Source organism: Scyliorhinus torazame, chromosome 3 (genome assembly GCF_047496885.1).
Source record: "Scyliorhinus torazame isolate Kashiwa2021f chromosome 3, sScyTor2.1, whole genome shotgun sequence".
Taxonomy (NCBI): domain Eukaryota; kingdom Metazoa; phylum Chordata; class Chondrichthyes; order Carcharhiniformes; family Scyliorhinidae; genus Scyliorhinus; species Scyliorhinus torazame.
In genome coordinates, this window is record NC_092709.1 from 233,012,143 (window position 1) to 233,026,524 (window position 14,382).

Genomic DNA, 14,382 nt, shown 5'->3' on the forward strand with positions numbered 1-14,382 from the left:
TCACACCTGCAGAGTAAGGCTGTGTGTTCCCCATAACCACAATCTATTAAAACTTGTGGGTCAGGTGAACTCCATGATACACTTTGGGGTTCTCTAAACCCTGGCCCATAACAAATTGGGGGTCATAACTGGGTAGAAAGGGAGAGTTTATTGAATTTGTTCGAGATTGTTTCTTGGAGCAATATGTTTTGGAACCAACCATGGAGCAGGCTATTCTGGATTTGGTATTGTGTAATGAGGAGGGATTAATTAATGACCTCATAGTTAAGGATCCTCTAGGGAAGAGTGATCATAGCATGATAGAATTTCAAATTCAGTTTGAGGGTGGTAAACTGGAATCGCACACTAGTGTTCTTGAGTTAAACAAAGGTAATTGTGTAGGCATGAGGACAGATTTGACCCTAGTGGACTGGGCAGGAAGACTAAAAGGTAGGACAGTTGATGCAGTGGCAGTTATTTAAGGTGAAATTCAATTCCCTGCAAAACAGCAGGTAATATGGAAGTCAAATGGAATGTTGGCCTTTACAGTTAAAGGGGTAGAGTATAAAGGTAGGAAAGTGTTGCTGCAACTGTACAAGACATTGGTGAGACCGCACCTGAAGTACCGTGTACAGTTTTGGTCCACTTATTTGTGGAGGGGTGTAGTTGAATTAGAGACAGTTCAGAGGAGGTTCACTAGATTGTTTCCAGAGATGATGGGTTTGTCTTATGAAAAGAGATTGAGCAGTTTAGGCCTATAGTCTCGGGTTTAGAAGAATGAGAGGAGATCTAATTGAGGTATAGAAGATGATAACTGGTATTGACAAAATAGACAGAGAGAAAATGCTTTCTCTTGTGGGGCAATCTAGAACAAGAGGTCATAGTTTTAGGATAAGTAGGATATTTAAAATAGTGATGAGAGAAATTATTTCTGTCAAAGGGTTGTGAATCAATGGAATTCACTACCCTTGAGTAAGGTGGATGGCTGGACATTGAATGAATTTAAGGAGGAGATGGACAGATTTTTAATTGGTAATGGGTTGAAGGGTCAGAAAAGTGGAGTTGAGGCCAAGATGAGATCAGCCATGATCATAAGGAATGGCAGAGTGGGCTCGAGGGGCTGAATAGTCTACTGCTGCGCTTAATTCCTCTTATCTTCCTCTCCTCTGACCATATTTTCTGATGCACTTTTATCTTTCTATGTTTGTCCTTTCCTATCACTCTCTGGTTACCATTACCCATGATATTGTCGGGCCCCAGTGCCTTGGAAAGTTTAACTTTCCAAATCTCCCCTTATGTGAACACACACGCATACACCATCCCCTACCTTTAGCCTAAAGCCCTCTCTACAGCCTAGTTACACAATTCACCAGAACACTGGTCCAAGTGGCTCAAGCGATCCTCTTGCAATGGTACAACACATTCTTTCTCCTGTACTGGCACCAGTACCCATGAAACAAAACCCATTTCTCCCACCCAATCAACTCTCTGACCTCATTCACCCATGCCAATTTACTTGCTGCTTGGTTAGTCATCTAGAGATTAATATCTTTGTAATTCTGCATATTAACCTAGCTACTCACACTCCTTCAGCAGAACCTCTTTCTTAGACCTTTTTTGTTCATGGGATGTGGGTATCGCTGGCTGGGCCAGCATTTATTGTCCATCCCTGTGAGCATTTAAGAGTCAACCACATTGCTGTGGCTGTTGAGTCACATGTAGGCCAGACTGGGTAAGGACGACTGATTTCCTTCCCTAAAGGACATTAGTGAACCAGATGGGTTTTTATAACGATCGATAATCGACAATGGTTTCATGGTCATCATTTGACTTTTAATTCTAGAATTTCTGTTGAATTCAAATTTCACCAACTGCCGTGGTGGGATTTGAACCTGGGTCCCCAGATTACTAGTCCAACGACAACACCACTATGCCACTGCCTCCCTATGTTGTTGATACTCACGTGGACAACAGCAACTCGATTCTGCCCCTCCTGCTCGAGGTTCATCTCCAGCTCGATGGAGCTTTCCTTAACTCCAGCACTGGACAGGCAACACAGCATTCAGGACTCACACTCTTGGCTGCAAAGAACAGTATCTATACCCCTAACTATACCGTCCCCTACTACAACTACATTGCTTTATAATATTCCCCCTCTTCCCTTCCCCTCACACCCCTCCCCATGTCACTCATCTCCCCTCCCTCCCCTCCTCATCCCTATGACCCCACATTGACTTGAATGGCTCCCTGAACAACAGTGCTGTGGTCAGATTGTTCCCCTGACCTGCAGCCCCTACACTGGACCACATTAACTGTAATAACCTTGACCCCGTTGAATTATTGCAGGTGCCGCGGCTCCTCCATTTCTACCTTTTGGATCTTCATACCTTCCTCACTCACTGCCACACCTCCTGCCCCTGACCATTGGTCAAATCTGGAGTACCAAACCTAAAGAGTCTGATTGCCTCCTGGAACAAGGTGTCCAGGTAACTTTCCCCCTCCTTGATGTACCACACCTCCCAGAGCTCAAAGTTCAACTCAAAGTTCTCACAGACACTTACCCCAGAAGTGGTTACCTTGGATTTCACCAGTGTTAATCATTTTCCACACCCTGCAGCTGCAAAACACCGATGGGGAGAAGGTGGTGTAGGGTACTGTTACTGGACTAATGTTCCAAAGGCCCAGTTTAATGCATTTGGCGCTTGGATTCAAATCTTATTAGGGTAGCTGGTGGAATTTGAATTTAGTTCATAAATCTACAAGGAAACAAATAGTGAAACCATTGTTGATTGTTTATCTTATATCCTTCACACAAGGAAACCTGTTGCCCTTTCCCAGTCTAGCCTACAAGTGACTCCACAGCAATGTGGTTGGCTCTTAACTGCCCTCTTAAATGGCCTAGCGAGCCACTCAGTTCAAGGGCAATTCAAGATGGGCAACAAATGCTGGTTTTGCCAATGATGATCATAGCCTATGAAAAAAAATGAAAAAATACTACCCTGATATTTTTTTGTGTTTCATTTAACTAATAGGTTTCAATTTTAGAAATATCACTCATCTGTTATATGCTGTTATATTAAGTAGTTTAAATAGCCATGCTATAAATTTGATGCATTACTTATATCTCCCCATTACCCAGTTTAAACTACAGCCCCAATTTAGAGGGATAAAATCTTAGAACTCACCAACAATCAGCTACCTGCTTACCTAGTTAATGACACAGCCACCAGCTATTGGAGGCTGACAAAAAATATAAAAAGCAGCACTTCCTTGCCCTCTACACTAAATTCCTACCTGCACCAATTCCCAAGTTAGCACTCGTTCTGCTTCACATTCAGTTCTCATTGTCTCCACTCTGTGTAGTCACCAAAGATGTCTGCTTTTATAGAAACTGGTGACTTACATCCAAGTTGCAACTGTTAAGTCAGCCTCCTGCTGCAATAATTGACATCTATTCAGGCAACCATTGCCAGGCAGATTCTGTTAAACTCAGCATTTTAGTTAGTTTGTAGTTATCAGGAAGATTCTGAGTTTAAGAAAACAAGAGATATTCCACAGGCAACAAATGCTTAAGTTAGACATAGACTTATCCCTCATTGCAGTCTGTCTTCGTCATTGCCACTCTGTGTTCTCACTCCCATTATTAATTGACTTGCAGAATACAGATTTAGCCAAACATATGGCATAATTTTACAGGCCTTCCCACTGGTGGGATTTCCTGGTCCTGCCAAAGTCAGTGGGCTATTGCATGGCTTGCTGCATTTACTGGCCCTGCCTTCACTGTGACAGGGTGGTAACATTCTGCTCACAGTTTACTGAGTTTTCCTGATGTTTGCCAACCACTAAATGTCTACTTGTGGAAATGTTGTTCGGTTTCAGCTTTTCTTTGTTGTGTGTCACATTTTTCTTGCAGCCTAATTTAGTTAATGACATCCATATAGAGACTGCAGATTAACAAGAATCAGCAATTAAAGGGATATTAAATTACAGGAGACTTCAGTTCCTGTAAATGATCCACACAGACTTTGAAAATCACTAGATTTGTTGACGTTGCTCAGATTTCTGAAACCGAAACCTTCCTGTAGAGATGCAAAGGAGAAATGGTGGGGACAAAATACATACAGTGAAATAGCTCAAAATGAATGATACTGAAACAGTAACCCCTCTCCATTGCAACTAAGACTAATTTCACCCACTGTTGACCCTGAAATTCTGCAACCCTTTCCATTTTGCTTTTAAGCTGCAAACATTCCCTTACTAATCCAGTTGGTGGGTGTTTTTTCCAGAAAACCAGGTGGTGAAGGATAGAAGTGGAGCCACCTGCTCGTTGATTCGGACGACACCTCCCGCTGCCTCTGGAAGGTAGGCAACATTATCAGAGACCCCTCCCACCCAGGCTTTGCCTTCTTCCAGACCCTTCCATCAGGCAGAAGATACAGAAGTCTGAAGACCCGCAAATCCAGAGATAGGAAAAACTTCTTGCACACAGCTACTAGACTCCTCAACGACTCTCCCTTGGATTGATCTGCTCCCTGTAAAAACACTATTCACGACGTCCTCATGCTATTCCTGCTCATGTATTTGCTTTGTTTGGCCCCTTGTTCCGTACTGTAACCAATCACTGTTTGTCGATGTACCATTTGTCAATGTTCTTTGTTGATTATTCTTTTGTCGACTGTTGTACCCTCAATAACGACGCTTCGAGAGTAAAACGGTAAAGAAGGCTTTAATAAACTGAGAACTAGCCTGGTGCCGAGACGGGTGCTTACTGGGTGCCGCCCACAAGGCGGCCCCTTATATACGGCTCCCAGGTGGGCGGAGCCGGAGGTGGAGTCCCCCAGGGTTCCAAGCCCGGTCTTAAAGGGGACAGCACCTTACATGATGATAAGGGTACAGTAATACAGTAACCGTTCATCACATTCAACCCCTGTTTTAAAAAATAGTCCGGCGGGGGTGAAGTGCCATCATAAGTCCATTCGTTTCGGCGGCCTGATCGTTCTCATCGACCTCCTCAGCTCGGGCGGTGGTGCGGCGGACACGGACGTCTTAGTTGAGGGTATGTCCGGGAGCACGGTGGTCGGAGCCTTGGTCCGGGTCAGGGTAGGGGATCGGGGCGCAGGGGAAATAGCTGGGGCTGGGGGTAGCGGTGCCAATGCCGGCAGGGTGTGTAGGGGGGGCGCTAGGGGGCATGCGCGGTCGGTGTCCGCCGACGGGGAGTGGGACCGGGGGGGGGTGGGTGTAGTGGGTGCCAGATCCCGCAGGGGAGCTGTGAGGGAGGGGGCGTCTGTAGTGGGGGAACCAGCGGGTGCCAGATCCCGGAGGGAAACCGTATCTTGCCTGCCGTCGGGGTACTTGACGTAGGTGTATCTGGGGTTCGCGTGTAGTAATCGGACCCTCTCGACCAGGGGGTCCGTTTTATGGCTCCTTGCGTGCCTCCGGAGAAGAACAGGTCCCGGAGCCGTCAGCCAAGGTGGAAGCGAGACCCAGAGGTGGACCTCCGTCTCAGGATGAATAAAGCTCTCCGTGCTCCCGGAGTCAAAAAGGCATGGGGTGTCGCACCCGTTGACCTGGACTTTCAACATAGGTGTTTTGGCCGCGTCTGGTCGAGGGTGATCGCTCCGAGTTGCGGATAGTCCGAGTCCTCAGCCGAGTCGGATTCATAAAATGGCTGCCACCGTCGGCCGCACGTGTCGGGTCGAGAAGATGGCCGCCGTTAAGATGGCCGCCCCCATAATTTGCACGAGGCGGATGACGCGTCAGAAAGGGGTGTGTCGGGTCGATCCGCAGCCGCACTGCGAGGCCTGCGGGCCTGTAAGCCTGATTTTCAGGCTTGCTGTTCTTTGTGTTTCTGGCCCTTGGGCCTGGCCAGGCAGACCCTCGCAAAATGCCCCTTTTCCCCACAGTCGCTGCAGATGGCAGAGCGGACTGGGCAGTGTTGTCGTGGATGCTGGCCCTGCCCACAGAAGTAGCACGGTGTGCCCCCGGTCTGGGCCGGCCGCCGCGCGGCGCAGTCCCGTAACGTGGCCGAGTCTGGGGAAGTCCGAGGGGGGCTTGCAGGGTAACGGGGTATATGCCCAAATTATGTCGGGCCACTTCCAGCGAGGAAGTGAGCGTTAGCGTGTCCTGGAGGTCTTTTGTCCCGTTTTCGAGTAGCCGCTGCCGGATGTAAGTCGAGTGGATGCCGGACACAAAAGCGTCTCTGATGTGCAGGTTCATATGGATTTCCCCTGTCACATCCTGATGGTCACAGTCCCTGGTGAGCACGGTGAGTTTTTCTACAAATTCATCTAGCGATTCCTCCAAGCGCTGCCGGCAGGTAGAGAGCAGATGCCAGGCATATACCTCGTTGATGGGTTTGACAAACCGCTTGCATAGTAACTCGACCGCCTCTTCATAGGTAGTCGCCTTTTCAAGCATGGCGGAGATTCTGTGACTCACCCGGGCGTGGAGTAGGCGCAGCTTGCGTGGCCCCAGGATGGGAGTCTCTGAGGAGTCCAGGTAGGCCTCGAAGCATCGGAGCCAGTATTTAAAAATTTCCTTTGCCTCCGGTGTCCGTGCCTCCAGATTGAGCTTTTCTGGTTTTAGGCCTGCGTCCATCCTGATGTAGTTTAGCTTATTAAATTTTTGTACCCTCAATAACGCCGATTAGAGACCTAAACGGTTAAGAAGGCTTTAATAAGCTAAGAACTAGCCTGGTGCTGAGACGGGTGCTTACTAGGTGACGCCCACAAGGCGGCTCCTTATACATGGCTCCCAAGTGGGCGGAACCGGAGGCGGAGTCCCCAAGGGTTTCAAGCCCGGTCTTAAAGGGGACCTCACCTTACATGATGATAAGGGTACAGTAATACAGTAACCATTCATCACACCTACTATGTATGTACTGTGTATGTTCCCTTGGCCGCAGAAAAATACTTTTCACTGTACTTCGGTACATGTGACAATAAATCAAATCAAATCAAATCAAAATCAATCTTCACACCCTTTTATCAGCATTTATTTCCGGAGATACACGTGACAAACATACATCTCCTAAGTCTTCCTATGTGAGCCTCGTTAGAGGAAATAAAATCAATTAAGTCCCCATTTGAAAGGGCCATAACTGACCTATTGTAAAAAAAAACCTGAAAACTGCACAGGAAACCTAAAATGGCATTTCCAGGTTGATAATTTTCAGATTTATGGGGAGCACGGTAGCACAGTGGTTAGCACTGTTGCTTCACAGCTCCAGGGTCCCAGGTTCGATTCCCGGCTTGGGTCACTGTCTGTGTGGAGTCAGCACGTTCTCCCTGTGTCTGCATGGGTTTCCACCCGGTACTCCGGTTTCCTCCCACAAGTCCCCAAAGACGTGCTGCTCGGTAATTTGGACACTCTGAATTCTCCCTCTGTGTACCCGAACAGGTGCCATGGGAATTTTCACAGTAACTTCATTGCAGTGTTAATGTAAGCCTACTTGTGACAATAAAGATTACAATGTCCTCCAGCCACTGATTCTGTCATGGAAGGCTGTTCCTATTAATCGGACCACTATGAATCCCCAGTTAATGTTCATCATCTGCGTATAATAAAATATACTTAATATATAATTATCGTCCAAATAACAGATTTCCTTCTCTCTCTGTTTAAGTAAAAATAGAGTTTTGCACAATAATAATTTCAAAACAGGTTAACTCAAAGACCTCCATACTCTGCAAAGTTTTACATTGCTAAGATAACCCTCTCGCGGCCCACTCCGCCCATCCTCCCAGGAGTCCCAACAATTTCTTTGTACATGTGCTTCTTCTTGTGAAACAATCCAACAATTATTGCCTTGAATCCACCCATTTAATTTTAGAGATTTATTTTCCGTACAGCAATTGTTTCAAGACAGCAAGGTTCAAAATTCCTTACATTCTGGAAGGGTCCCAGCGAAATTGGAAGATGGAAAATTTAACACCTTTATTCAAGAAAAGAGGGAGATAAACAGGAAACATTAGACCAGTTAGCTTAACATCTGGCAGAGGGAAATTGCTGGAATCCATTATTAAGGAGGTCATAGCAGGAATCATTGGGGCCAATCCTCCATGAGTGTTGTGCCCGGTGCAAATCCTGCTATGTCGGGGAAATTCCAGGAGAGGCCCGAAAGAGAGGGCGGAATTCTCTCCATCGGGACTCGATTCTCTCCATCGGCGCAGGCATAGTCGGCGCGGCGCCGGTCGGGATTTGCGCCGTCCCTCTGGCCCCGGGCCAGCGCGTCAATTCTCTGGCCCGGATGGGCCGAGCGGCCATCATCAAAAAGTCGAGTCCCGCCGGCGCCATTCTAACATCCTCTGAGCTGGCAGGACCTCGGCCTTGAAGAGTCCGGGGGGTGGCCTGTGGGGGGGAGGGAGGTCCGAACCCGGGGGGGGAGGCCTCCGTAGTGGCCTGGCCCGGGATAGGGGGCCACCGATTGGCGGGCCGGCCTCTGTGCCCCCCGGCCTCCTTTCTCCGCGCCGGCTCCTGTAGCCCTGCGCCATTTGGCATGCGCTAGTTGGCGCTGTCCCACCTGCGCATGTGCGGACCCCGCGGCGCTGAGTTCAGGCTGGGATTGGCAGCTGAGGTGGCGGAGGCCGCTCCAGTGCCGTCCTAGCCCCCTGTGGGCCGCAGAATGGGGTCCCGCAACGAGCGCCGACGCCGGAGTAAAACACTCCCGTTTTTACTCCGGCGTCAGCACTTAGCCGCCCGTTGGGAGAATCCCGCAAAGGATTTGCGGCAGGGGCCAAACAGTTTCCGATGCTCCGGGCCCACTTCAATTGGCATAATCTGTTTTATACCCTCAATGGGGCTGAATCAGATTAGCGTATTTAAATCCTCATTTAAATATGCAGAATCTGTTGAAAGATTTCCTGCAATTCTCCCGCCTGCCAGAGCAGCGTGAAGAAGGCGTAAATCACTACTAGTCTCCACAAATGGAGACCATGCGTGGTGACCACGCCACGGGGGCTCGGAGGAGATTGTAACCCCCGGGTGGTTGGAGACATGGAAGGGCAGTGCGGAACCCTGGCACTGCCAGGTTGATACTGCCAGGTTTGCACCACAAAGTTGCCAGGTTGGCACTGCCAATGGGTGGGGCCTAAGGGGTGTGACTTGAGGGGGCGGGACCTGAAGGGGGTAGGGCCTGAAGGGTGGCATCAAGTGGGAGGGGACTGAAGCAGGAGCAATAAAGGGAGGTCATTCAGCAACCCCATAGCAGGGGTGTTGCTCACCTGGGTGAGGGGAGGCATTGAAACTGGTGATTGGGGGGGAAGCTCCTGATGACTGTGATTGTGGGGGGGGGGTCTTTGCTGGCAAGAAGGGGGAAGAGCGCCCCCATCTCTGAGGAGCTGGACCTGCTGGTAGCTTCAGATCCTGCACACCTCATTCAGGGCGCAGTTCACCCCAACCTCCAAACAAATTTCTAAGTGTGGGCGGATTGCAATCTGGATCATGTCAAACCTCCCGATGGGAATTGCACTCGTTTCCCATCAGAGACCACACTTAGAAGTTTTTTGGGAGAATTGTGTCCATTATCTAATCAGGAAAATACGCATGGTTCTGTGAAAGGGGAATCGTTTAACTATGTTTGAGTTCTAACAATCAAAGTGGGTAAAACAGATCCTGTAGATGTGGTGTACTTGGATTTTCAAAAGGCTTTTGATCAGGTGCCACATCAAGTGATACCACACAAGATTACAGCATGTGGTGTAGGGGATAACATATTAGCCTGCAGAAAGGATTGATTAGCTAACAGGATGCAGAGAGAAGGGATAAATTGATTTTTGGGGGGATTGGAAAACTGTAAGAAGTGCAATGTCACAGGGATCCGTGCTGGGCCTCAAATATTTACAATGTGTATAATGAATTGGAAAGAAGGACCGAATGCAAACTTAGGGCAGGCACGGTAGCTCAGTGGATAGCAGTGTCGATTCACAGTGCTAGGATCCCAGGTTCAATTCCCAGCTTGGATAACTGTCTGTGTGGAGCAAGCACGTTCTCCCTGTGTCTGTGTGGGTTTCCTCCGGGTGCTCCGCTTTCCTCCCACAAATCCCAAAAGATGTGCTGTTAGGTAATTTGGACATTCTGAATTCTCTCTCTGTGTACCCGAACAGGCGCCGGAATGTGGTGACTTGGGGTTTTTCACAGTAACTTCATTGATGTGTTGGATGCTCTGGATCCGTGGAATACATACAGGCCACCAACACTTCAAATAGTGCAACACTATTTTATTAAGTTAGAAACTGTTGAACATACTTTCACTGTGGGTTAACACGATGTTAGATTAAACTAAAGACCTATGCCTGTCCTAACCAGTCTATGCACTCAGCACATGGTGAAGTTCTGTGCTGTAAGCTGTAAGCTCTGTCCCACTAGGAGGCTGCATCCTGAATGAGCGGGAACTCTGATGCCCTCTGCCTTTATAGTGAGTGTGCTCTAACTGGTGATTGGCTGAGGTGTTGTGTGTGTTGATTGGTCCCGCTGTGTGTCCATCAGTGTGTGTGTGTCTGCACCATGATATACTGGTGTATATTATGACATCCCCCCTTTTATAAAAGAATGTATGTGTGTGGCAATAAATAATGTATGGTGAGAATGTTCCTAAGTGTGGGGTGCGAAGACATATTTACAGGACTATGTACATGAGAATGAAGCGATTTACATGGGAAGGTGCCTGGTGCAGAGAAGCAGTATGCAACAAGAGTAACGAGATCAACACTATATACAAACCAGGGAAACGATCAAACAAAGCAACAAAACAATTCAGAGAGTCTATAAGTCCGTAAAGTTCATAAATTAAGTCTCTGAGGTGGGCGATGAATTCTAGTCAGGGTGGCACACCACTCATTGTCTGGATAGATCCTGTATACCGATAGAGGCTGCATTCTTTGCTTCGGGGACACCCTGTTTTTTGTAACGATACTAACTCGAAAAGGCGCCTTCGGATCCTCGGTGTCAATATCGGGTAGTAGGTCCGCATCGGACTCAGTGACCGTGGGTTGAATGGCCTGGACATTCCTGCGAGGCTGGCTGAAGAGATATGAGTTGGCAGGCTGAACTGATCTGCATAAAGCAGCATAGTGGCCAAGTTTGCCATATCTAAGGCATCGCCGGGATTTGGCAGGGCATTGCCGCTTTAAGTGGCGGAGCCACAGTTGCCGCATATTGTAGCGTCAGGACGTTCGCTGCGCCACCGCGCATGCGCGGTGCTGTCATACGTGGTGCGCACCTGCGCAGTACATTCATCGACGTCGACGTCCCCTCGTTCACTGCGCACAAGCGCGGGAGTCCGCGAAAAGCGCACGAAATGGCCGCCCTCATCCAGGCTGAGGCCCTGGAGTTGCTCGATTGCTTGGACCCGTTCTGCTTCATGGGGACCTTGCCGCACCGTTTCAGCCGCTTGGATGCGGGAATACCGACTAGTGGCATGTTCGTGTAGCACGCAGGTCTCGATGGCGGTCGCTAGGGTGAGCTGCTTTACCTTGAGGAGCTGCTGGCGTAGGGGGTCCAACTGAACACCGAAAATGATCTGGTCGCATATCATGGAGTCGGAGGTGGGCCCATAATTACAGGACTGCGCATGGATGCGGAGGCGGGTGAGAAAGGACTGGAAAGGTTCATCCTTACCCTGCAAATGCTGTTGGAATACATGGCGCTCGAAACTTTCATTCACCTCTATGCTGCACTGAGTGTCAAACTTGAGGAGGACCGTCTTGAATTTTGCTTTATCTTCATCATCAGCAAAGGTGAGAGAATTAAAAATGTGGACGGCATGTTCCCCGGCCGTGGATAGGAAGAGAACAATCTCCCTGTGTCCGAGGCATCTTCCCGGTCTGTGGCTTCAAGGTAGAGCTGGAAGCGTTGTTTGAATGTCTTCCAGTTAGCCCCTAGGTTACCGGTGATGCGGAGCGGCGGCGGCGGGCGGACGCTGTCCATTTTGCAGGATGACTGTATGCTGGTGGAAGACAGATCACTTGCAGGTAGGTCTAAGAAGTTCTAGTATCCCTCAACTCCTGGTATCATGATGTGTTGGGTGCTCTGGATCCGTGGAACACATACAGGCCACCAACACTTGAAATAGTGTAGCACTATTTTATTAAGTTAGAAACTGTTGAACATACTTTCACTGCGGGTTAACACGATGTTCGATTAAACTAAAGACCTATGCCTGTCCTAACCAGTCTATGCACTCAGCGCATGGTGAAGATCTGTGCTGTAAGCTGTACGCTCTGTCAAACAAAGAACAAAGAACAAAGAAATGTACAGCACAGGAACAAGCCCTTCGGCCCTCCAAGCCCGTGCCGACCATGCTGCCTGACTAAACTACAATCTTCTACACTTCCTGGGTCCGTATCCTTCTATTCCCATCCTATTCATATATTTGTCAAGATGCCCCTTAAATGTCCCTATCGTCCCTGCTTCCACTACCTCCTCCGGTAGCGAGTTCCAGGCACCCACTACCCTCTGCGTAAAAAACTTGCCTCGTACATCTACTCTAAATCTTGCCCCTCTCACCTTAAACCTATGCCCCCTAGTAATTGACCCCTCTACCCTGGGGAAAAGCCTCTGACTATCCACTCTGTCTATGCCCCTCATAATTTTGTATACCTCTATCAGGTCTCCCCTCAACCTCCTTCGTTCCAGTGAGAACAAACCGAGTTTATTCAACCGCTCCTCATAGCTAATGCCCTCCATACCAGGCAACATTCTGGTAAATCTCTTCTGCACCCTCTCTAAAGCCTCCACATCCTTCTGGTAGTGTGGCGACCAGAATTGAACACTATACTCCAAGTGTGGCCTAACTAAGGTTCTATACAGCTGCAACATGACTTGCCAATTCTTATACTCAATGCCCCGGCCAATGAAGGCAAGCATGCCGTATGCCTTCTTGACTACCTTCTCCACCTGTGTTGCCCCTTTCAATGACCTGTGGACCTGTACTCCTAGATCTCTTTGACTTTCAATACTCTTGAGGGTTCTACCATTCACTGTATATTCCCTACCTGCATTAGACCTTCCAAAATGCATTACCTCACATTTGTCCGGATTAAACTCCATCTGCCATCTCTCCGCCCAAGTCTCCAGACAATCTAAGTCCTGCTGTATCCTCCGACAGTCCTCATCGCTATCCGCAATTCCACCAACCTTTGTGTCGTCTGCAAACTTACTAATCAGACCAGTTACATTTTCCTCCAAATCATTTATATATACTACAAAGAGCAAAGGTCCCAGCACTGATCCCTGTGGAACACCACTGGTCACAGCCCTCCAATTAGAAAAGCATCCTTCCATTGCCACTCTCTGCCTTCTATGGCCTAGCCAGTTCTGTATCCACCTTGCCAGCTCACCCCTGATCCCGTGTGACTTCACCTTTTGTAATAGTCTACCATGAGGGACCTTGTCAAAGGCCTTCCTGAAGTCCATATAGACAACATCTACTGCCCTACCTGCATCAATCATCTTAGTGACCTCCTCGAAAAACTCTATCAAGTTAGTGAGACACGACCTCCCCTTCACAAAACCGTGCTGCCTCTCACTAATACGTCCATTTGCTTCCAAATGGGAGTAGATCCTGTCTCGAAGAATTCTCTCCAGTAATTTCCCTACCACTGAAGTAAGGCTCACCGGCCTGTAGTTCCCGGGATTATCCTTGCTACCCTTCTTAAACGGAGGAACAACATTGGCTATTCTCCAGTCCTCCTGGACATCCCCTGAAGACAGCGAGGATCCAAAGATTTCTGTCAAGGCCTCAGCAATTTCCTCTCCAGCCTCCTTCAGTATTCTGGGGTAGATCCCATCAGGCCCTGGGGACTTATCTACCTTAATATTTTTTAAGACACCCAGCACCTCGTCTTTTTGGATCACAATGTGACCCAGGCTATCTACACCCCCTTCTCCAGACTCAACATCTACCAATTCCTTCTCTTTGGTGAATACTGATGCAAAGTATTCATTTAGTACCTCACCCATTTCCTCTGGCTCCACACATAGATTCCCTTGCCTATCCTTCAGTGGGCCAACCCTTTCCCTGGCTACCCTCTTGCGTTTTATGTACGTGTAAAAAGCCTTGGGATTTTCCTTAACCCTATTTGCCAATGACTTTTCGTGACCCCCTTCTAGCCCTCCTGACTCCTTGCTTAAGTTCCTTCCTACTTTCCTTATATTCCACGCAGGCTTCGTCTGTTCCCAGCCTTTTAGCCCTGACAAATGCCTCCTTTTTCTTTTTGACGAGGCCTACAATATCACTCGTCATCCAAGGTTCCCGAAAATTGCCGTATTTATCTTTCTTCCTCACAGGAACATGCCGGTCCTGTATTCCTTTCAACTGCCACTTGAAAGCCTCCCACATGTCAGATGTTGATTTGCCCTCAAACATCCGCCCCCAATCTATGTTCTTCAGTTCCCGCCTAATAT

General features: G+C 48.4%; 1 long non-coding RNA gene across 1 annotated transcript in view; it reads left to right on the forward strand.

Annotated features, from left to right (window-relative positions):
- The window catches only part of LOC140408988 (uncharacterized), a 55,497-nt gene extending 47,949 nt beyond the window's left edge, over positions 1-7,548 (forward strand). Inside the window, exons 5-6 of the long non-coding RNA XR_011940254.1 lie at positions 4,266-4,821; positions 7,216-7,548. This is a non-coding gene — a long non-coding RNA (uncharacterized lncRNA). The remainder of the gene's footprint in view (positions 1-4,265; positions 4,822-7,215) is intronic.
- The last annotated feature ends 6,834 nt before the right edge of the window (positions 7,549-14,382 follow it).